Source organism: Ochotona curzoniae, unplaced genomic scaffold, assembly GCF_017591425.1.
Source record: "Ochotona curzoniae isolate NIBS_2020 unplaced genomic scaffold, NIBS_Ocur_1.0 contig_3432, whole genome shotgun sequence".
Classification (NCBI taxonomy): Eukaryota; Metazoa; Chordata; class Mammalia; order Lagomorpha; family Ochotonidae; genus Ochotona; species Ochotona curzoniae.
The window spans coordinates 4,099,039-4,124,006 of record NW_024465859.1 but is presented as its reverse complement, the minus strand read 5'-3'; positions in this window follow the sequence as shown (position 1 = coordinate 4,124,006).

Genomic DNA, 24,968 nt, shown 5'->3' with positions numbered 1-24,968 from the left:
AGCACAGTGATTAGTTTAATTTCCTTTCTTTATTTTCAGATAGTAAAAACGTGGGCAAATCATACTGGAAGAAGTATGTTCAATTTCTTTTAAAAATAAGTGATTGTTGTTCAATGTGTTGGATGTTTGGGGTTTTTTATGTGTGTAATGATCGGTATTGGCTCGTGAGATTAGAAAACATGGAAATTGATGTCAGGGTGCATGATGACAGAGCTACACACTGTGGAACCATCTTGCTTCTGCACGTCTGAGCAAGCACATCCATGAAAGGAGAAGCATTCCGTCCCAAAGCTTGTGTTAAAGTACAGGCTGGGGCACATGACTGTTTTTTGTCACATGGGGTTGTGAGACACATACTTCTGAGACATCTGCAGTAGATAAATTAGGATTACTTAGCAAACTGTGAGGTTAGACATATCAGGCAGACTGTAGCTGTGTCACTAGGCAGGGTTTGTATAGCACTGTGACCTATTCTGGTGTAGCCAATTCCAGATGGCATGGTGAGTTTTATAATCTTTCAGAATTAACCAGTGTATTTGAATTCTGAATAAGGATTTATACGTGGGCAACCTAAGCAAAGAGATGTATTAAATGATCTACCAACGTAGATGTGTAAGTACAAGTAAGTTCAATTATGTGCTTCCGAATGTTGGGAAGAGCACTGTTGTGTAATACCCTCAATTAGAAGCCTGGATGTTACAATTTTCTTTTGACAATGTACAGTTTATGAAATGCAGAAATTACTGTTATTATACTGCTTTACAAATCACAAAGTCATGAATGAGAGAAAATAAGTATTTCTAAGTTGATCGTCAGTGTTTTCCTTCCAAAAGAATTGAAATGAGTGTCAAGGAGGGTGCTTTGTGGAGCACTTTCATCGTGGATCTTAGTGCCTGCTTTGGAATTATAGCTCTACTTTGTTCAATTTATTGCAATTACATACTTTGGAGGCAACAGGTGATGGTTTGAATTTCCCAACATGGGAAAGCTAGAGTGAAATCTAAATTCGTGACTTTGACCCTGTTCAACACCGGATGTGTAGGTATTTGTAGAATTAGTTGATATCAATGCGTGTTTCTGTTACTCTTATTCTCGACTAAGTAAAAATAGATGAAAAATCAAAACAGGATATAAATCTACTGCTTTATTAACTCAGTAGCTTTGGAAACATTGATGCTTAATCTCTGACCTTTGATGGCCACAAGGGGGCATCCTTATAACTCTGAGGAAGGATCAAATAATATTAGCATTTAGGGGGAAGAAATTTTGGATTTTTCCTCATTGATCAATGATTCTCAAAGTATATTTAAAAAATGATTTAGTATCGCCTGACAAGTTACTTAAGACAGAAATTCTCAAACGGTTCACCAGCTCTGCAGAATCAAAACTCTGATGAAAGTGTTCATTCATTTTTGTTTTAACGAGGTTTCCGTGATGTTCTGAATGCCCAAATTTAGAACCGAAATTTACAGTCCTTTTAGTAAATATGTATTTTTATTTAAATAATTATTTTCGACTTTCCACACACCTTGACAGCCATGCTGAAGAAAAGTTAACCATTTTAAACGCGGATCGCGACCTATCAATGAATCATAATATCAACTTGGTGAATCCAGAGAAAAACGTAAAAAATAAGACCAGAGTGCATTACACCTAGTAAGAGAAGCTCCTTGGTGGACGTCTGCTTCGAAAAGGGGTCATTTTGTACAGTTCGTACTTCATTGTGGGTGATGGTCAAAAAGACGTTGCTTTGAAAACTCTTGCGCGATGTACTCAAGAACACGTACTTGCATTATGGCATTGGCTGAGCTGAGAAAAGCGAGTAAGCCTAAAGTAGAACAGAAAGCACTGTGCTGTGTAGCCAAGTGAGGAGGGCACACTGCAAGTGAAAGCCGAGTAAAACAAATAAGAAAAAAGAGAGAAATTCTGTGATAGTGCAGTAGCGATCACTTGAGTTTAAGGAAAATATCATTTCTAAAGTATTACAACTTTTGACTTGCGTTTCCAATGGGGAAAAAAGTCTGCCTACTTACATACTTAGTAATGAGATTTACCCAGAATCAGCATCTCATGTACATCCATTGTGAAGAATGATTAGTTCTCATTACAGGTAGCAACCAATTATATTTTCTCTCCTTCTAACCTCTCGTCTGAGTTTGGTCTGGGGAATTCTGGTTGCATGAGACAACTGCATTTGGGAAAAAAGTACATCATAGTCTCTGGACACAGAAGTTCAGTAGATCTTACTGCCCATTAACTCCTCTTAATGTTATTGTTGCCGCTCCTTAGCCTTAGTCCCCGACTGTGAGGCTGTAAACTTGCAGAGATAAATATCACAAAATAGGCTTCACGATCCAACTTTAGACAAGCTTTTCCGGAGGAACTACAGGAGCAATAGAAAAGCATTTTTATACAAATCATATGAAAGCAAGTCTGACTTATACACACAGAGAAACACGCACAAGAAATCACGGAAATCAGCTTGTGTGTGTCTGATATTCAACAGTGCTTTATTTAGATTGGAACACAGTCACCGGAACCTGACAGATGTGCTCAGATCAGTAGGCGCAGATGATGTTGCCATTAGACAAATAACAAACAAATGAAATCAACAACAGAGTCCCCAAGAGTAAGCTTTCCTTACATGTAAAATCTCTGGCTTTCTGCTTAATATCTTATTACTGACTACTAAATCCAACGCTTGCTAATTGGTGACTGCAGGGAAAACAATCATTGTATCTTTTAGCTGACAAATTCTGTTTGTATAAAATGTAGATGAAGTACAGTTGGAGATAATAACTTACAAATACAAAAAAATCATGTAAGGATTAAGCTAAGATCTTATATAATACACAGCATTTCTTCCATTAGTGATTTTTCACATAAATATTTCAATATGTCATAATTACAAAGCATTACCACAGGTAAAAACTACACTGCTTCTGAACTCTAACTTTTCTTTCTTTCTTTTCTTTTCTTTTTTTTTTTTTTAATTTGGCAGCCAGGATTATAGAGAAAGGCAAAAAAAAGGAGCAAGGCAAGGCAGAGAGATCAAACTGCCATCTACTGATTCACTCCCCAAAATTGCTGCAATAGAAACCAGGAGGCCAGGAGCTTCATTTTGGTCTTGCAAATGGGGACAATGACTCAAGTACTTGTGCCATTCTCCATTACTTCTATAGGCACATTGATAGGAAGCTGAATTTGAAGTGGAGTGTCCAAAACTCAGATTGATTCCCATGTAGAATTGCTGGCATTGCAGTTGTAGTTCTCTGCAGAGGCATAGTGCCAGTCCTTTAAATGGTTTCTTATCCCACTCAGGGATTGCTGAGTAATATCAACCACTCAGGATGACCAAGATAGTGGGGAGCAACACAAAGAATCTAACGTCTGTTCAGCAATGAGAGCAGTTTCAGGGTTTTTCACAAGTAAAATTAACTCCTTAATGACACACATAATGAGTAGAATTAAGATATCATTTTGGAGGAGGTGTTGTGGCACAATAAATCAAGTAATTGTGTGCCCTCCAGAATCTCGTATTGGAATGTCTGCTTTGAGCCTCATCCCTGCCTCAGATTAACCTTCCTTCTCATTTCCACCGTGTAAAGTAGCTGATGGTGGCTGATGTGCTCAGCCCTCTGCTACCGACCCAGGTATTCACAGAGAGAATGGAGGGTGGTCCAGGCTCATGGTTTCAGCCGCATGCAGCCCTGGATGTTGCAGACGCTTGGACGTGCAAATGGAAGACAAAGGTCTCTCTTCCGGTCTCTCCTCAGTCTCTCCATCTTTCTCACTCCCCTTTCTGTCCCTCTCTTTTTTGCTCTGGCTTCAAGTAGACAAAATGAAATAAACGAGGCTTTTTTTTTTTTTTCAAAAGACAAGCTAGTTTAGCAAAATTTTAAAATTTGTGTATAATACAAATGATCCACCTATATAATGTATGTAATAAAATATGAAATAAGTATAAAATAGTCCAACTAAAAATCATATTGTGTTAAAGCATGTATGTGCTTGGGTTACCCATCTTTCTCTTATTTTTTTTTAACAAACATCACTTGTAAGATTATTAACAAATAACTATGTCCACTAAGAGTTTAAGGTTTAATAGGATTTTTTTCAAATGACTATGAAGTGAATATGTCAATTTTAATTTGGATAGATCCAATGCCGAAAGGCAAAATGTGTCAAAAATAAGCAAAAAAAAATTAATTAGATTGCAAAAGAACTTGCATGTTAGATTATTAACATCAGGTGGTATTCAGTAAACACGGGTAAAGATATAAATAAAACGAATAGTGAAAATGATAGCTGATCAGGCCTGGCACGGTGGCCTGGAAGAGACCTATGATGATTATATGATCAGGCAAGGATGCCATTTAAAATGGCAATACTAGACTTTACTACATGGAAGCTTCACAAGTTTCATTTTATTTGACTTCCTAACTTGAGAAAAATCATCCCCTCCTGATATAATAATAGAGAAAAGACAGTTAAGGCAATATCAGACCTAAGTCCACACCTTGTCATCTTTCACATCCTTTTGGACTTGAACTGCTACTTACAGTTTGATTTTTTTTTCCTGTGGGATTGCATTTTATGTTGATATATTTAGTTTGCATGAGTAAATCCCCAAAAAGCTTTGCATCAGACAAACACAGGGAAACACAGACATTCCCAAGATGAATTACTCAAATATATGTCAAAATAGAGCTGACATCTTCAAGTACAAAATGCAAGAGAATTCTGTTTATTAAGGGGTTAAACTCAAAAGATTAGAAGAGTGGTGAGAGCACTGTAAAGTATAGTAGATCAGTGACTTTGACCAAATGTAACTAGAGGTATACCAAGCTAGATGCAAAATTGGAAGAGAGAAAGGGTTGTAGGAAACCTGATAGAAAAAGTCACATAGTCAAAGGACATAGATTAAAGTCACGTTTGAATCCTGAAGAATGCACATTGCCCCCAAATGGCTCATACCAGCTAGCAGTAACGTGACCATACAGAATTTTGTTGGATACACTACCAAGAATTTGGCATTTGTTAAAAAATATGTTCCATCAGAGTAACATGGGTTGTTAAAACTGTCGCAAAAATAAGCAGAATTTATCATGGAGTGTTTGTATTAGAATGGTGAAATCATGGATGTTCTCTGAAAAATTTGGTGGGGAGGGGGGGGGAAATGCCTGAAAAGAATCAGCAGTTTACCAAAGGAAAATTCATTTAAAGATGGGAGAAGATAATGAAGATGAAGTCTGCATGGCAGACCACACATTAATTCATCGAAAAAAAAATATGCCCTAATTGATAAGCACAGATGGCTAACAGTAAAAATATAGCCAACATACTAGATACTTCTTCAATTCTTCAGCTCACACAATTTTAACGAAGAAAGTGAAATGGAGCCAACATTCTTCTCAGTGAATGTAAAAACTGCCAGCCCAATGTCAGCAGGCAAGAGTTTCAGGTGCTTGACTTTAAGCCTGGCCCAGTCCTAGCTGCTGGGGGGAACTAACCAGTGAATTGAAGATCCCTCTGTTTCTCTCTCTCTCTGGCCCCTTTTCTGACACTCAGTCTTTCAAATACATACAATAAATCATTCAAAAATGAAAAGGAAAAAAGAAGGGCAGAGAGAGATCCCCATGCACTAAATTACACCTGCAAATGACTATAGCAGCTTTCTTCTGTGTCTCTCTGGCAGCCCTGCTTCCCATCCAGCTCCCTGCTTGTGGCCTGGGAAAGCAGTTGAGGACAGCCCAATGCTTTGGGACCCTACACCCATGTGGGAGACCTGGAAGAAATTCCTGGCTCCTGCCGGGATTAGAACCAGGGCCCATATGGGATCTTAGTGAGTTCATGATGAGGAGTTTAGTCACCAGGCCACGCCGCCAGGGAAACTATTAGTTTTTAAAGAATACCAGTCATGCCTTGTATGGTGGCCTAGAGGCTGGGGTCTTCGCCTTGCACATGCAGGGATATCATATGGGCACTGGTACTAATCCCGACAACCCTACTTCCCATCCAGCTCCCTGCTTGTGGCCTGGGAAAGCAGTCGAAGACAGCCCAAAGCCTTGGGACCCTGAAAACATGTGGGAGACACAGAAGAAGCTCCTGGCTTCAGATCGGTTCAGCTTTGGCCATTATGGTCACTTGGGGAGTGACTCAGAAAATGGAAGATCTTCCTTTCTGTCTCTCTTCCTCTCCATACAGCTGACTTTCCAATAAAAATGAATCAGAATGTTAAAAAAAAAAATACACCAGTCAACATGAATGATTTTGGAATGCTCTAAATGTGTCAACTTTTGGCATGACAGAATTATAACATTTACATATTATGCAAGTGTTTTGAGAAAGATTTCCAAACATGAGCAGATTTCCACTTAAGAAAGCTTCAGCAGAAAGTTCTCTATCGCACCAGTGCTGCCTTGCATTTAAGGCAGTTTGATAAAAATCTTGATAGGAAACAGGCAGACATTTATCTTACATTCCTGATTCGGTTCCTTCTAACGTCTTTTGCTTCTAGTCGACAAAACGTTCAAGAGCATCATTTCTTTTTTCAGTTAATATGCACTGGCATGATTGGTTGTTTTGTTTTTTACTCTCCCAGTTTTGTTTTTCCACTAGCTGCCTGTAGTCTGTTAAGAGGAGTTAGTCATGTTGGGAATGGAGATGGTGGCAGCCGTGCAATGGATTAAATGCTTCCTGCAAAACTGATCTTTGCTAAGAGGATACTTATTTCTATTTTAGCTTCCTGCTAACAATGTAGGAAAAGCACTGGAAGATGGTCCAAGAGCTTGGGCCCCTGCCAATCACATGGGACACCTGGAAGAAATTCCAGGTTTCTGTTTTTGATCTGGCATAGCCCTGGTTGATGTTATAACCTGTGCAGCAAACCAGAGAGTGAAAGACTGCTGTCTCTACCTATCTTTCTTTCAACCAAATAGGTAAACCTGATAACACACACACAAGCACACACATATAAATGAGAAGCCGAGGAAGATGCATACTAATCTAGCCCCTTCCATTACTTTTTAGTCTGTATTTGGATAATATGATTCACCAAACTCAGGATTTGAATGGTCTTAATGTGACTCTGCATGCAAGAGCAGAGATCAAGACAGAAGACTTTACAGACAGATTAAAAGACATCAAACACCCACACTTATATTCACACAAACACATTCAAATGTTCTCATGGCTGAAAATGTGGAAAAACTTTCAATGAATGCAGCAAAGGGATTTTATGTTGATGGGAAATGTGGATTAAGTGGAGTGCAATTTTATTAAGATTTAATTTTAATATTGAGTTTTAAGTCATCAGTTTTAAACAAAGCACAATAATGAAAAACAAACTAATTCATTAATTCAATGTTTGGCTTTGCAAGTAGTGTAGCATGAAATGATAAAACAAGAACCACAATAATAACTCATACAGTGACATGCTTGGAGACAGTAGTCACAGGAAATCAACTGTTAAATCAAATTACTGGAAGTATAATGTACAAATTTCCAAATCACCACACTGTTGGCTTTTGAGGTAGCATAACTATTGCTTGTGGATGCTTTCCCATACACTATAGGATTGTAGCAGAAGCCCCAGTGCCTCCCAAACAGATTCCAGTGGTTTTACCCCCAGCAAGTGCGATAATTTGAATTTCCTGCAAAGATTGTCGAATATCTCTAATTGAGAATCAGGATGGTCAGAATTGAATTCCCCTTAGTGAGAACCACTCAGCCAAGATTCCAGAAAATCCTGTATCTATATGGAGGAGGAAATTGACATTTATAAAGATTAAGAAATGTATCTGTAGTTTCAAAGTCAGCAATTAATAAAGCTTCTTAACCCAATATGTTCCTATCTTCCCTCTCACCTTGCTTTCAAAGTCATAATTAAGCTATAATGCAAAAGCCGATGTTATTACTAACCAATGTTTGATTTAGTTATTTAATTGTAATTGTTTTGATGCTTATTCAATAACTAGCTTATAACTCATTAATATATAATACAATTGCACTAAATCTTAGTGCTCCTGAAGATTTCTCATCAGCATTTGATGTATTAGTTCATTCCTTTTCCTCCAGTCTACCTTTTGCCGGGTTTCTTGTTATAGTCACCAGTTTCATCTCTTACCTCATTTGTCAATTCTTGCTTTACTTTGCTAGTTTGTGATAACTCTACAGTTTTTAAGGTTTGAAATGACCCATGGCACATATTTTTTTACCTTTGTTTAGTCTTTCAAACCATATGAATACTTCCCACCCTGTCCTGGATTTAATTTAAAGTAGTTATGAATAGGTAACTATTGAGCCCCTGTTTCACCCTTAATATCAGACTTAATTATCCAATTGATTACTTAACAAACTCTCTTAGATGTCATTGGGGATTGCTTCAATCTTTTCTGTATTTTTTTTTGCATGTTATTTCTTCATTCTGTGTGTCATCTCTGCTTTTTCTTTGTGAGTTCCCTCCATCTAATGCCTCATCCATTTGTAAATAATTATACAACCTTTCTTCAAAGTACTGGAAAATATCAATATGATAATATTCCTGTATCTCCTTCTATTATCACCTTAATTAAAGTCATTCATACTTCTTAAAGACTTTCAAATTCACCTCTAATTTATACCCTTAATCTCTGCACTTCTTTAGTTCCCCATGATTACCATAACAAAGTTAACATGCATTTGCTGACTTAAATAAACACAAATTAATTATGTTAGGTATTTGGAGGTCAGATACCAAAGTGGATGGCATTGAGTTGAAATCACAAAGTCAGCAGAGGCTCGGTACCTGCTGTGCTCTTAGGAGAGAAGCGTCCCCTTGTCTTTTCCAGCTCCTGAGGTCCATTTGGGTTTCTGGGCTGAGGCTCCTTATTTCATTTCAGACACTACATGTTCAAATATCACCCTGACATTAAACCTTCTTCCTCAATCTTTCGCTAGTAAAATCTTTGATATGAATGAGGGTTCACCTGCATGAATCAAGATATCTCAGTCTCAAGAGATTTGACTTAATCACACATTCAATATTTTGCTTTTCTATTTGGGATATGTGTGATCAATGGACATTTTTTTGCCTGCAGGGACTTTCTACAGTTTATTCTTTACTGGAGGAGTCAGAATCATCTTCTGTAATTCCACTATTTCTTAACTCTCTGTTCCCTGCTTGTAGCCTAGGAAATCAGTAAAGGACAACCCAAAGTCCTGGGACCCAGTACTGACTTCGGAGTCCTGGAGGGGGCTCCTGGTGCTGGCTTCAGATTGGTGTAACTCTGGCTGTTATGGCCATTTCAGAGAGAAAATCAGCAGTTGAAAGTTCTTTCTCTCTGTCCCTCCCCCTCTTGGTAAATCTACCTTTCCAATAAAAATAAATACACCTTTTAAAAAGAAATTTCTAGGAAAACACAAAACACCCAGAATAGCTAAAGAAATTTTAAACAAAATCTTATCAGACTTCAACATGTAACACAGGGATATTTGACATGCAAACTGAAGTTAATTCAGGCAGAAAGAATAGTCTCTTCAGCAAATGATGGTGGGGAAAATAGATTTATGTGTGCAGAGTATTAAGCAAGACCCACACTTTACAACTTACACAAAAAAAAACAATGCAAATTGGTGAAGAATCTAAACCTAATATCTCATACCATGAAATTACTGCAAGAAAAACATGAGAGAAAACCTTCAAAATATAGGCATGTGCAAACTTCTTGGAAAAGGCCCCAGAAGCAGAGGCAAAAGAAGCAAAATAAACAAACGGTATTATGGAAAACAAAGAAGCTTCTGCCACACAAAGGAAATCATGGACAAAGTGAAGAGACATCAACAGAATGGAAGAAACTTTACAAATTAGGCAGTTGATAGCAAATTAATATCTAGGATTTATAAAGAACTCAAGGAACTCAACAACAAGAAGCAAACAATGAAGTTATAAAATGGGCAAAGGACGTGTATAGGAAGTTTTCAAAAGATGAAACGCAAAGAGCCAATACAAGTCAACAAAACGGCTTGGGATAGTTAGCCTTCAGAAAATGCAAGTAAAACCACAACAAGGTTTCACTCCATCCCAGTTAGAATGGCTATCATCCAAAAATCCCAAAACAATAAATGCTAGAGAGGATGTGAAGGAAAAGGTGCTGCAATCCACTGTTGCTGGGAATGTAACCTAGTGCAATCATTGTGGAGAACAATATAGAGATCACTCAGAAGTCTGAAAAAGATATACTTTATGATCCGTCATCCCACTTTTGGAAATTTATCCAAATGAAAGAAAATTAGCATACGAAAGTTATTTATACGCCTATGTTTGTAGAAGCTCAGTTGACAATAGCTCTGATATGGACTCAACATAGGTGCCCATAAACAAATGACTACATGAAGAAAATATTATATATGTATACTATGGGATACTACTCTGCCATGCAAAAGAAAAAAAAAGTGTGTTTTGCAGTTAAATGGATGCAACTGGAAATCATAATCTCCGTGTAATAAGCCAGTCCCAAGAAGACAAAAGCATGTGTTTTTCCTTAACTATGGTAATTAACACAAAAGCTACAACATAGGGTTTCTATATGAGCAAGATTTTTCATTTTGTGATTTGATTATTGTTTACACCTTTTGTTACACTGTTTAGGAACAGTAAGGATTTTCCTCTCTTCCTGTTTTCTAATTGATGAATTATTTGTTTAATGGAATTTTAAACCAGTGATTGTCAACTCGAAGTACTAAGTTGTAAAAAATTAAACAATAAAAAAAGAAGGAAAGTGGAGGGTGGGTAGATGGCAGGCGAGATAGCATGAGAAGTACACCTGTGCTCCTCAGACTCCACTGTGGCATATGTGAACTTTATGTATTTTATATGAATAAAGTAAATGAAAATTTTAAAAAGTGAAATATAAAAGACTTTGATTTTATTCCTATAGCATTGCTGTCTACATTTAACTGACTTCAAAGCAGTTGTTGTTCTTTTTATCCAATGTACTGATATAGGAGCTTATAAAATACGTACTTTACCACATATGTTCACATGTGTGCAATCAATGGGCCCTGTAACAAATAATATAAAAATTTTCTCCATAATTTAGTCCCTATGATTTAATGATGATATATTATGCCTATATCTGTTAAAGCGTGTCAATGAAAAAAAGTACAAATTGGGTGAACGTTTGGTATAAGAATTAAGACACTATCTATCCAGTACACCTGTATGGTATAACATTTTCCATAGGGTTGAGTCTTAACTCTGGTTCTTATTTCTACTCCCTTCTAATGCACACAATGTAGGCAGCAATTAAATTAACCATCATGGTGATGGTTAATTTAATTGGAGCTCTGGCAGAAGTGTGTGAGACGTGAGTTCGGTTTTGGACTCCTGGTTTCGGATTGGCCCGTTCCTGACTATTGAGTAACACACCAACATATGGGGGATTTCTGTCTCTCTTTTTCTCTATTTTTCAAATAAGTAAAAATAAATGCAAAAATTTTTAAAATGTGTAAGTGTTCAACACCTGGGACCTTGTTTAAAAGAGAGGTCCCTTATACTTAGCAAATGGTTTGAAAAAATGAAAAGAATGCTGCATTTATGAGTACTGCTTTCAGATACACTACCAGGTAGATGATGTAAGGATTACCTTATTATCCTCCATATCACAAACTTGCAATTCCATTATAAAACACCACTAGTACCTAAAAGATCTGTTCAATAAAGTATGAATTATACATCCTGAAGACATAAGGAAAAACATTCCATTCCCTTGACATTAATATGATTGTGTACACTGCCATTTTTATCCACACACATCCTCCTAGATTGAGAAGTTGTATATCATGAACAGAAGGGATAAGCTTTCTTGGAATGAGCAACTCTCAATATTCCCATGGCACAGTACAAAAACATAAAACTAATAAAATATTTCCCTCCACTCCAACTTGATACTTTCATAGTGACCTGAATATCAAGGTGATTGTAAGAGTTATTATTTTTATTTGAAACTTTTTTGAAGATTTATTTTATTACTTTTATTTGAAAGAGTTACAGTTAGAAAAGAGGGACAGAAAGATATATCCTATCAGGTAATTCATTCTCCAAATGGTGACCATGGCTAAATCTGGGCTGATGGGAGCCAGGAGCTTCTTCTGGGTCTACCATGTGGGTCCAGGTTTTAAGGACTTGAGCCGTCCTTTGCTGATTTTCCAGTCTTTTAGCAGGAATCTGAATTGGAAGTGAAGCAAACAGGGCACTAACACCCAGATCAGATGCAGGCACCAAAAATAAAAGGCTTAGCCTGTTACACCATGGCACCAGTCTGAATACCAGTTTTGTTGGCTTATGGAGACCTGGTTGTAAATGCTTACACTGCAGCCTATTTGTTATTGTTGGTTTTGGTGGTGGTGGTGTTGATTATACTGTGTCCAATTCTAAGGATGGCTTCAGAAGAGCATCTATAAATCTCAGCCTATACCCCGAAGCTCAACTTTTATCCCTTGGAAAGACATCCTTGACAATTCTGATGTCACCCATTCTGTATGTGTGATCAACTTATGGGAATTCGGTGAAGAAGAGCCTTTAGCTGACTAGGGAAGCAGTCATGCACTTGGTGTACTAAACATTGTAAGCTCAAGTATGTGTTTAGATTTTCAGGAAGGAAAGAACAGGCACCTGGGTGATTTATACTTTGAGCCCATACGCTTCATCCTGTACAGAGAAGCATACTACAGAAATAAAAGGACCAGAAGAGGGTTTTTGGAAATTTGGGAGCAATGACAGGTGGTTTTCTAGGCTGAATTTATGTATAGGACTCAAGTATATGTCCCTTACCAAACACTAATTGTTGGTTCTTAGTTACTGTCTTAACCACTTCTAGATATGTTGTGAATACCTAATGTACTGAGCTCCTGCTCTGCCATTTAATTTTAGTGACAGTTTAGAAAAATTACTTAATTTCTCTTTGCTGCAAGTTGCATTTCCTTGCTGAGTCTGTTAATATTGATCTTTTTGTTAGCAATAATACTTAACATTTTGCTTGCTGAACTCCTGAATAGATACATGTACCCTGGTTTTATACGTTTCTTGTAATCACTTCAAAAAACAAACAAAGCCAAACAAATATATTACAGTTCAAAGATCTATTACTATTACATGTGTAATCCTTAATTCTAAAGACCCTAATTAGTGATCATTTTGCATATCTGACACACATTTATCCATTTTTATAAAACATGATACTGATCACACACTCTAAGTCAAATATTTGATTCTCATCAGTGAGAAAAGAGAGAGAGAGAGAGCAAGCTCTTGATTGTGTGTAACTGAGACAATTGCTGGAGAGAAAGTTAAACAGTACCATGGCAGAGTTCTCCAATCACTGTAGCAGAAGTTTGAGATTTCACTTGTACAACAACTGCACTTTGCAAACACATTCTGGAAAAACAATGTTTACTCTTATTTATGAGATTTTGGGGTCTCTGTAGGGACACATGTTCTTTAGGATGCTAAATGCGTATCCCCACACATCATGTCAATATCGCTTACTTGAAAGAATACATTAAATAGTTCTCAGGAATCTGAATTAAAAGAAACCTATTTTGGTACAAATACTTGAAGACCATGTATGTATTTCTTCCTTAAAATGGTTTTTCCATAACGGACACCCTGCAAACAGATGGGAAAATTGATAAATAGATGTATTTTGGTGAGTTTCCAACGTTATAATTTTGCTGCCAAAAATGTAACCCAAATACATATCATCTGATTCTAAATTGTATAATTTCCCCAATACACATCTTTGAAATATGTCTTATATATATATAAACATATATATATTTATAAATATAAATATATATATAAATCATGTACATATATTTATATATTTATCAGGCAAATTCCTTAGTAATGAAAATACAACAGATGTTTATAATGCCTCTTTTTAAAATGATCATGGTTGTTTCTAGTTAGATTTAATGTGAAGGTAATTTTTAGAACATAGGAATTATGCTTAGGTGGCCACAGAAAATTTCAAAAAGGCCTACTCTGTAATAATTCTAAGAGCTAAATCTTCAATGACAGATGTTACCATTTCCCTGCAATTTCCTTCTCCATTTACCAGCACATTTCATCTGTAAGCATATGTTCATTGGTAAGAATAGCTACTTGTGAGTTCAATTGCCAATTCTGAATACATCAATGGATGCACTGAATTTTAACTTGCAAAAGTTGTTAAATGTGTGTTTTTTTTTTTTTTCATTCCTTGAAATTCCCCATCTTGCTATGGGGACTAAATAAATAGGATTGCTTTGAAAAATTAAATTGTCTTTTACCTGTGGCCTCTTTGATTAAGTAGTGATTTAGTGGCTATCATGTTTGGAGATATGTGGACATAATCTCATCATGTCTACTGATTCCTCTCTTATGTAACAAGGTAGGAAAGAATAAAATCATTGAAATTTTTTTCTTTCTATTGGACCATTTCTCAGGAAAGACATTTACTGCAAAGAGGTATATGCAGAACACGGAAAAAGAAAAAAAAACCTGAATTCTCAGGGTATGTTACTCTATACAAATAGTCCATGAACATGTATTTTTAACATTTACATGCATATGAGACTTAAGATTTGATACCAACTCCAATCTGAACTTTCTATATATTTTCAAGAATTTTCTCTAAATAAAATAGTAAAATTACATAACAAAATTAGTATATTTTCAACAACTATTGAGTCTACACATCTGGTTTTACAAAAATACATGTGTGTCTCCTGTCCAGTTGACATGTAATTTCTTAGCTAAGAAAATATACAATACGAAAGGTCATTGTTTTAAAAGTTAGTTACTACAGGCAGTTGCAAGAGGAGTATCAAAATAATGAAAATTATGATTTTCCTATGTTAGAATTTATATCATGTTATAATCAGTTTTGGTATTTACTTGGATTCCTGAATCCACAGTGCCTGTGCAGGTGCTTTTGTTCAAAATGTTTTTCTGTATCAAGGCCTTCTTCATCTTTCAAGGTGGAAAGTTAACAGTTGGTTTCATGCTTTGTGAGTGAACTACTTACTGATGGAATAGTGGTAATTACAAACTTGTCATTTGTGAATGGCCAGTTGCTATACACCTCATATTCTATGTAAGGTCATGCTGAACTCTGGTTACTTTTTATGTCACCACAAAATATTATCATTTCTAATTGATAAACTGAAAACTTACGAAACAAATGATGGTAGAGTATTTTAAGGAAAAAGATTAACCTAGCTCCGATTAATAGATTTGCCTTGATTTTTCAGAAATATTAGCTTTAACAAAATATATTAAAGCATGAGAGAATTAGCTCTTGGAGAGCGTGTCATTTTTGAAAATTTCAAAATAGCTAAATTTATTGCTACTTTTATTTTGTTCTTCCAAACATTGGTAGATATAGACAAAAGAATAATCATTGCACCATTGTCCTTTGGTAATAAAAAATATTTTACAGGTAAAATGATGATAAAGAAAGCCAGCAAAACCAAGAAGACATCTGTTATGATTTGTTCTCTTTTTTGTAGCTATTCCTGTAGACGAAATGTAAAAATAAGCTGGAATATTATCCTTATAAATAAAATAGAAACAAACAGTAAAATTGCTTTTATGATATTATTTTCATATTCAATATATAGCTATTAATATATTGGATGAAGAAAAGTCTCAACATTAGCAAGATTGGTTCATTGCAAATTAGACTCCAGTTTAAAATTATAACTTGAATTTTCTCTTATTCCTATACATTTAAAATACAATTGCTAATAATAATATATATTTCAAACTTGCCAAAGCAATAATTTCAATCATTCTCACCATAAAAATAATATATATCTTATGTAATGGATATATTAAGGCATGTGATTGAAACATTCATCCCTAAATACACATGAGTTAACTTTCTTGGCATTTCAAAAATTTATAAAGGTATTTTTGAACAAAGAGAAATTTAGGGACTGATCCTGCACACTAGAAAACATGAGCTTAATTTTTAAATCTCCAAAAACGTTTTGAGTATCTTGATTTAATTGGAAGCCCTACTAGCACCTTACAGTCGTCTTTATATTTTTTATACAGGGACAGTCACTCAAGAACTGTGAATGATTAGTTTTTCTGCTGTACACAGTCCATAGGAGAAATTAAACCCTCAGGAGAACATGAACAGGGCAACAAATGATGAGTAGGCACTATTTGCACGGCAGCTCGCCACAATGTTGGTGATAGGTGATTCAAATTACAGTACCAATAGATCTGCTACAGTTGATTATATTGCTATGATGCTACATCTTTATATTTGTTACATTTCTCTTAATAGTAAAAGGTGCCATGCTCTATTCATGTAAGTTTTGACAAATCTTAAATTGTCTAAGATATGGGTATATTTCATGGTAAGAAAGTATAATAGGTTGCTACACTATATTTTGATAATTCTGTTCTTTAATTATTATTTGAAAGGAAGTTAAACAGAGAGAAAAAAGAGGAGGAGAAAAGGGGAGGATGAAAGCGAGAGAGAAAGGAGAAGAGAGAGAGAGAGATTGAGAGACTGAGAGAGATTGAGAATTGCTATAATGGCCAGATCTAGGTAAGTCTGAAAATAGAAATAAGCACCCTCGGGTGTCTCCTGTATGCTCGAAAGCCAAAGGACTTTGGCTGTCCCCTGCTGCTTTCTAAGTCCATTGCTAGAATGCTAGTTCAGCATTGGTGCTACCGCGACTCGATGTCTAAGGCAGATGCTTAGCGTGCTGTACCACCGACTCAGCTCTTTTTTGAGCTTCAGTTTGTCTCCAACACTTTGCAAATTACAGAACATTTTTTCAATGGATCCACAGTTTTCAATGATCAACAACTCTACATCAAAAGCATGTATATATTAAGATTTGTATTTATTTTTCAAAAGATTTATTTTTTTAAAAAAACTTTTTATTGGAAAGTCAGATATATAGAGAAAAGGAGAGACGGAGAGGAAGATCTTTCATTTGTTGATTCATTACCAAAGTGGCTGCAATGACCAGAGCCAAGTTGGTCTGATACTGGGAGCCAGAATCAGACTCGTCTGGATCTCCCACATGGGTGCAGGGTCCCAGGGCTTTGGGCCATCATTGACTGCTTTCCCAGGCCACAAGTAGGGAGCCAGATGAGAAGTGGAGCTGTCTTGATTGGAACCGGCACCCATATGGGATCCTGGTAAATACAAGACAAGGGCTTTAGCCCCTAGGTAAGTGCACTGGATCCAATGTTTGTAATTATTAACTATCTTTTAACATATTCCCCAAAGGAATAATTGAAGCTTCTTCTGCTGTTATTTCAGCTGTTTTTAAAGAAAATCTCATCTTCTCAATTATCTGTTCCTTAGATTTTTCCGTTTTCCTTTGTTACATGGTGAGTTTTCACTTTTTAAACCAGGATATTTTTGCAGCTTTTGTCCATTTTTTTTTCATTTTTAAAGATTTATTCTTTTTATTGGAAAATCAAATATACAGAGAGGAGGAGAGACAGAGAGGAAGATCTTCTGTCAGCTGATTCATTCCCCAAGTGGCTGCATGGCGTCCAGCTTTAATTTATTGATAATTATCTATTGATAATTGAAATGAATGCCTGCATGAAAATTGTGCCATTTGCCTTTATTAGCTGCTTCCATTCAATGTGAATGAGCTTCTTCCTGTGAACAAGAAGTACTTTGCCAGTTTGATGACCTTTTGGGTGTTTTATTGCACTTACTTTATTATATAGACATTAAGGATTACACGTTTTGCTTCTGCCTCACTATCTAAACAGAGGGGGAGATGCAGGCTTCCTGTGAATGTGGGAAGCTACAATGAGATTCACTATTTTGTCCTTGTGGTAATAAAAGTCATCAAGGGATTGCATCTCATTTTGCCTGCTGCCACCTCAGTAATGGCAACCAAAGCTGAGAAGGTGTACTTTCTGATAAGTTTGGGAGAACCAAAGTGATGGAAATCAATCCTAAATTCTGAAATCACATCTTGTTTTCAGATAGTGCTGCTTTCTGGTGCTTTGTGTTCAAACTTGATTTTCTGGAATCAAAATAATCAAACACAAAGAGTTGTGTGGGCCACATATTTATGGAAAACAATGCATAATATGAATTACTGTTGATAATTAGTTACGTGCACTTTTGGTTTGTTCACTTTTGGTGCACTTTTGGTATTAAAAGATGTATAATTGGTAGAAATACAACAAGATGGTATTTCCTGGTTCTCATGTCACATTGATATAATCTTATATACTCTCCAATTTCAATTTTCCCATATTTCTTAAAATTAATATATGATACCATTTAAGGAAAGGGTAAGACAGAGGACCAGAAACTCACTTCTAAGAATAAGATGGACTTTACAAGGAATTTCTTTTATGCCAGGTTCTTGAAATGTGGGGCTTGATTGTAAGGAACAAAACAAATGAACATAGAATATGAAGTTAAAACACAAACACACACACACATAAAGATCGGAATTGGTCAATAAACATATGAAAGAAGACTGAATCTCACACCAAATGAAGTGACTTCACGTTTCCTTGCTCTATCTATTCCAGAGTCTTGCTTCCTCATTAGATAAGATTTCAAAGGAATGACATAAATAAAGTAAGAATATGAATGTGGGATTCAGGTACATTTAGGCATGAAAAGGGGCAACCTAGTGAGAGCAGACACTCCTCATGAGAGAGAAAGAGAGAGAGTGAAAGATTAAATTGCCTGGTTTAGAAATGTCCTTTATTGGATACAGGGGTGGCGCCCTAAATCATTAGACCAATAGGGTTTAGTTTGGGCAGGCTCACTTTGCCTGATATTCTCTTGGAAAGTTTTCATGACATTTCCACATGGAGCTAAGCTACTCCTTTGAGATTTCAATTGGCTTAATTTCCTAGGAGAAATGTAGAATATAAAGTACAAAGTGAAAATCAACCGGCTGCTATACTCTGTCCAGTATCTGGGGCACAGATAAAATGTATGATCTTTCTCTTTTACACATTTTTGGCACCTCCGTTGATTTTATGGCTCACTTGTTGAATTTTAATTTACCTGCCCTATATTCATATTTGATGTATTTAAGTTCTTTCTTTCCCCTTACATCAAGTCATGTTTAGTTCACTTGATCATGGGGGTGCCAAGAGTCACTCAAATAAACAAACTGGATGTCAAAAGATTCCCTTCCCTGCTTATGTTGCTCAGCAGTTGCTTTGTCATTCAATGATTCCTTTATTTTGTTTTTTATCCCTGTGATGTCTTGTGACAAAGACCTAGCCTTTTTAAGTGCTTTTTATTTTTGATGATTTTTACGTAGTCGATTAGCATGAAAAGGGTCAAAAGGGAAGGTAGGTGAGCCCATTATTTACCTATTCTCACTTTTTCTTTCCTATATTTGGGGGAAGGTAGGAGACAAGGAGAGAATCCATACCCGGCCTCCCAAATGCTTCTGCACCCTTGGATGGAGGACAACCACCTGACACCACCCTCGTGTCCCTGATGTTGGGCATGCTCCAAGGGTTCTGCTCAAGAGGTTTCAATAGTTCAACAGTTCTAAATGACTGCTGATCTCGTCACTCCAAACATGATGAAATCTCTCCATAATTCATTGGTTGATATAGTTCACCTTAGACTCTCCACTTGCCCAGATAGTCACTGCCAATACTTGGCTAGGGTAATTGATCAGTTTTTTCTGCCTTCCATCTCTGTTGTAGTACCGGGTATCCTCTGCAGACTCCAATGTACTCCCATATCCTCCGTGTGCACCTGGATATGCTGTCTACTGCTCTAAGCAGCAGAAAACACACAGCTCTGACACATGCACTCCATGGTCAGACCGAGGAACTTACAACTACCTTCATGGTTGGGATCCTGAGTCCAGCAATTCAATTGTGGGGATCCCCAGGAGGCAGAACTGAGCTCGCAAATTGCTACCACCAACATGTGCATAAGCTGATTGGGGTGACAGACTGTGCTGGACCCTGTATTGGCAAGCACATACAAGAATCAGGTCTGGAATCACCTCAGAGGAAAACTTAGTTGTTTTGATGCCACAGCTGTTGCTGGTGTTTAATGAAATGTTTGAGTTACCCCAGGGAAAAGTCTTGATTTTGAGAATTAGGCCTTAAAAAATGATGGACCCTGAGTTTCAAGAAGAAAAAGCACAACTTTTCTAAGACATTAGCTTTAAGGGGATCAAGACCACTCTTTCATTGTTTACTGTTACACAATATTACATAAACATTACTGACTTGAAATTTTTACTGCATTTTTGAAGATGGCTAAGCATTAATTCTAAACTGGTACTTCAGCCTTGCCTTTGCAAGGCAGTTTCACAAATCTGTAATGTTTGTCTCTACATTGTAGAAATGCAAATATGACCGGTTCACCTAGTGATCATGTGGCTCTTCTTGCATATCCTTTGCACTAAGCAGCTCATGGTTTTGATATTAGAAGACATCTTATGGTGGTGCAGGAAATGCCTTCTTTGCCTTCAAGATGTGGTCCCAATTGGTGTTGCATGGACAAGAAATTGAACATACTTTGATTCTATGGGCATTTATGTCTGAAAACATCATAGCTTCTTCTGATATCAAAGAGATAAAAGTTAGGTCGATTTTCCAATGAGGATTTTATTGATTTTCCGGAATGACGGATGTATATCAGATCTCTGGTCTGGTTCTGTCACTGGCAACACAGTTTCCATCAGCAAAAACAAAACCAGGGCCTGGAATCCTAGCCTAGAGGCCAACATGTCATTGACTTACAAGTGCAGGAATCCAGTATGGGTGCTGATTTGTGTTCTGGCTCCCTCTTTGTGGCCTAGAGAGACGGCTGAAGACTTCCCAAAGCCTTGGAACCCTGCACCAGCATGGGAAACCCAGAAGAAGTTCCTGGATCCTGAATTGAGACCAGCTCTGTTCCGCCAGTTGCAGCCACATGGGAAGTGAACCAGTGGTTGGAAGGTTTTTCTTTCTGTCTCTCCTTCTCTCTGCAAATTTGACTTTTCAATAAAAATAACTATAATCTTTAAAATAAATAAATAAAAGCAAGACCGATCTTCCTAGGTAGGAATACATTCAATTTGGCCTGTGCATATCTGCATATGATGTTACCACAATGATGCCAATTCTTAGTGGTTGAGAGAAAGTTCTTAACTTGAATCACAAGTCACATTGTCTATCTGGTTGTTTAGTTCCTCATTGACTGAGTATACATTCAATTTTAGAGTATACATACAGTGTAAAGTATAAATACAATGTAAAGTATCTATTGCTTTGTGATATATAGACATTCTCACTTAAAATTAACATACTTATGGCTAGAAGAAATATGCAAAAACAAAAAAATGGATGCAATTATAATTCATATGTTCAATAATGCTCTTATTCTAACACATACACACAGAGTCACACACACAAGGGACAGAAGAATGTGGTCTTCTGTTTATCTACCTTTTCCTGACAGTAGGATGCTGGACGTTATGCCGTCGTCTATACCTACAACATCAGGATATGATTAAATAGCAGAATGATGGACTGCTTTTGAAGGACTATACTATTGTCATAATATAGAGGACATCAATGGTAGGAAGGGAGCAGGGGAGAGAGGGAGACTTCTCTAAGCCTATGCAACTCTATCATAGAATAAATTTAAAACAAATAAACAAACAAAAACCAGGCTTATTCATTGTTTTCAGATCTGTCCAAGTCAACAGCTCAGCAATGAACATAACTGGTATATTGATTGGAATTTACTACATAGAGTTTAAGATTCTTTATCAGGTCCTGAATTAATGAAGTCTGATACCAATAAACAGGATCTGAGAATGTCAAGTTTTATAGCTTAAAGGATTTACCTTAATCCATACAAAGAAAATCCTGAAAGTAAAAAAGGTAAATAGTAATTTTTGTTGCAGTGTAAAGAAAACTGCATTATGGCATCTGTAAATGAAACAAGAATGTTTTTGAATCTACATCATTTTAACTTTGTGAAAACCAATTTAACCCATACTATCAAAGCTTGACAGACTTTTCTGAAAATCTTGTTAATATAGGCCATCATTTTTAAAATTTATTTTTGGTAATCAAATCATTTTTCATCTCTCAGTAAAATTAGCAGTTACCATTTTTAAATTTCCAAAAATTGCATTTGAAATTTTCTATGTGTTTTACATATAAATTATTGAGAAGTTATAATCTTTCTACAATTTACGTTGAATTTTTCAATGAATCAAAGTTCTAAATGCAGCATTTTTAATATTAAATACTTAATGCATGAAAGCACTGCTTTCTATAAATGAAATGATACCATAAAAATTATAAACATTTTAGTGCTTTCATTTTTAATTACATTCTAAGTCTTTGGAATTTTTTGTGTTTGGGCACATGTGCATGTAAAGCATTTTAAAGGATGACAAATAGAAAAAGCACACTCCTATAAAATATTTTAGGGAGAGAAAATACATTTTACTGCCTTTACTTTTTCCCTTCTTCCTTCTGCATCTTCTGTTTCCAGTGTTTACTATTTGCTATCTGGCAATGATTGACTGAGTCACAGAGCCAATAATGACACACATAGACTACAGACTAATGGTCAATAGCCAAAGTTTATAAACAGCATCAGACTTTTAAGGACTGAGGATCACATAGGCAAAGGGAGAAGGGTTTGAGGCGTTCACATTTCAACAGCAAGAGGGAGTCTCCTTCCCTTGGTCTACTGGTTCCTGTTTCCTACCTAAGGAGGAAGCACCTTCTTTTGTTTTGTATGCACAATGAATTGTTCTCTACTAGAAGACTGTTGGAGAAACAGCCTTGTTCATCTTTGAGGAGGTAATTATTATTCCAGTTTCAATACTTTTGCCCTGAATGTGCTAATTTACATTATTCAGCCCACTGTTTATGAACAGCTTATAAATGTGGACAACAGAGCTAAATATACTTCCAGGTGTTTATTTTGTAGTCTAGCTAGGTGTCCAAGAAGCAAAACCAATTATTGTTTTCTATTTCATTACCATTGCAAATCCCATATGGATGTGTTAAATCATCTCTATTTTGCACAATTTTCCAAGAAATTGAAGTTACAAATCTCATGCACTACAAAAAAAAAAAAAAGTGATGATTTTCACTGCCAACATGGTTCAGATAGATTTATTAGAGGGAAGTTTGATTTTGTACTTATTTTGTTCGTATTCTGTAAATTATAGTGCCTGTGGAATGTATCACCGGGGAGAAGAAATCATTCTGTGTTTCCACTTGTCTTGACTATAAAAGTTTAACAGATTCGATCAAATTCTATTCCATGTTGTACTCTAGTATAAAGAAATAGAAGGCTATTTCTTTATAAGCACTGGCTATATCCAGCAGCCAATAATTTTTTTTTTGGTTCCTTGAAATAATAATACTTATTTGCCTAGTTTTCAGCTTTCACATCTCTGCTTGCATATTTTCACATTAAAAATGTTTCCAATTCATATATCTGCAAAAATTATCTTTGTAATTTGATGCACTAATTAAGCTCCATTTTATCCATGTCCACATTGCTATGATTCCTTGGCCTTTCACATATCACTGCATTTCCTAAATTTTCTTTTGAAATATAGGACTCCCTGCTTCGAAAATTTTACACTTGACTAACACATTGGTACAAGGCAATCTTTTGGATTTTCCAAATTAACCTGTCAGCAATTGGGAAACAATATAATAACTTAACTTTCCCATGGAAATATCACCCCCTATTCTCAGCTGTAGAGCTCACTGGACAGTCTTCTGCTTGCCTAGGTCCAGGCCAGTTCTCTAAACTCACATCACAGACTTGTAGCAGTGACATGTGAGTTATGTCAAACAAAACTTCAATCTGTCATGATTACCCACCCTGGAAAAAAGTGTTTTTTTTTTGTTAATGCAGATAATGGGTTCTAACTATATACTAAAAGTGTAAACAAAGCAGAATTAATTAAACTAAATCATTCAATAAATTAAATGCCTCAATTAACTGGCTTTAGAAGCTATAATAATGTATTTCCCAGAACACTTTTTTTCAGAAATTTAACCACTTTAAAAATAAATTTTACTCATTGACTTTTTCTTTTTCCTTTCAAGGGAGCATCTCAAAATGCACATCATCTGTATCAGATCTCATCAACTGCCATCTAGAGACTCTTGGATGCTTCAGATCTCCACTCGATCAATCAGAATGTGTGAGCTCTCCACAGACTGTAAGATTTAGTGCAGAATTTCTTTCTATTTTTATGTCACTTTTTAAATTTTAGCTTTAGTATTGTTTACATAGTTAAGAGGGATGCTTGCTCATGGGGGCCTCTGATTACAGTGAAGAGAGTCAGGTATGCAGGAAAGTGGGTGGGACAATGTTTCAGCTTCTTCCCCCCTCCCCCCATCTTGCATCTGCCAGTAGGTGCTGTGGCCCTGTCTGAGATGCCTGCCCTCAATCTCATCATTTTTCAGCAAGTGCTATAGCCTGACTCAGCCTAGACTACCCCGGTACCAGCTCTCACCTGTGGGTGCTGCATCTTTGTTCAATCTGGTGCTCCCACACACTCATGTGTACTGGTGGATGTTGAGGTCCTTATCAACCTGTCCTGCACCCTGTACTGACTCTCATTCATCAATGTGTGCTGTGGATAGACTCAGATCCAGCTCACATATATGACAATGGGTACTTGGAAACAGCCTGCCTTGGCCTGCCCCCAACCCCTGGGTGTCATACTCACCACCAAATGCTGTTGCCTGTTGAGAGAACTACCCAAATTCCCCTAGCAACCCTCCCACAATGATGGATCTCACAAGTACCTGTGGGTGCTGATACCCAGACTGGTATCACCAGCCCTCCCTCCTGGCACTGGCCAGTAGGTACTGTGCCCTAGTCAAACTGGCTTGTACCCGTTCCAGTTCTCATTAATGGTGCCATACTCTATCTCAGCCTGACCCACCTGAAGAAGTGGCTGACATGTGACCT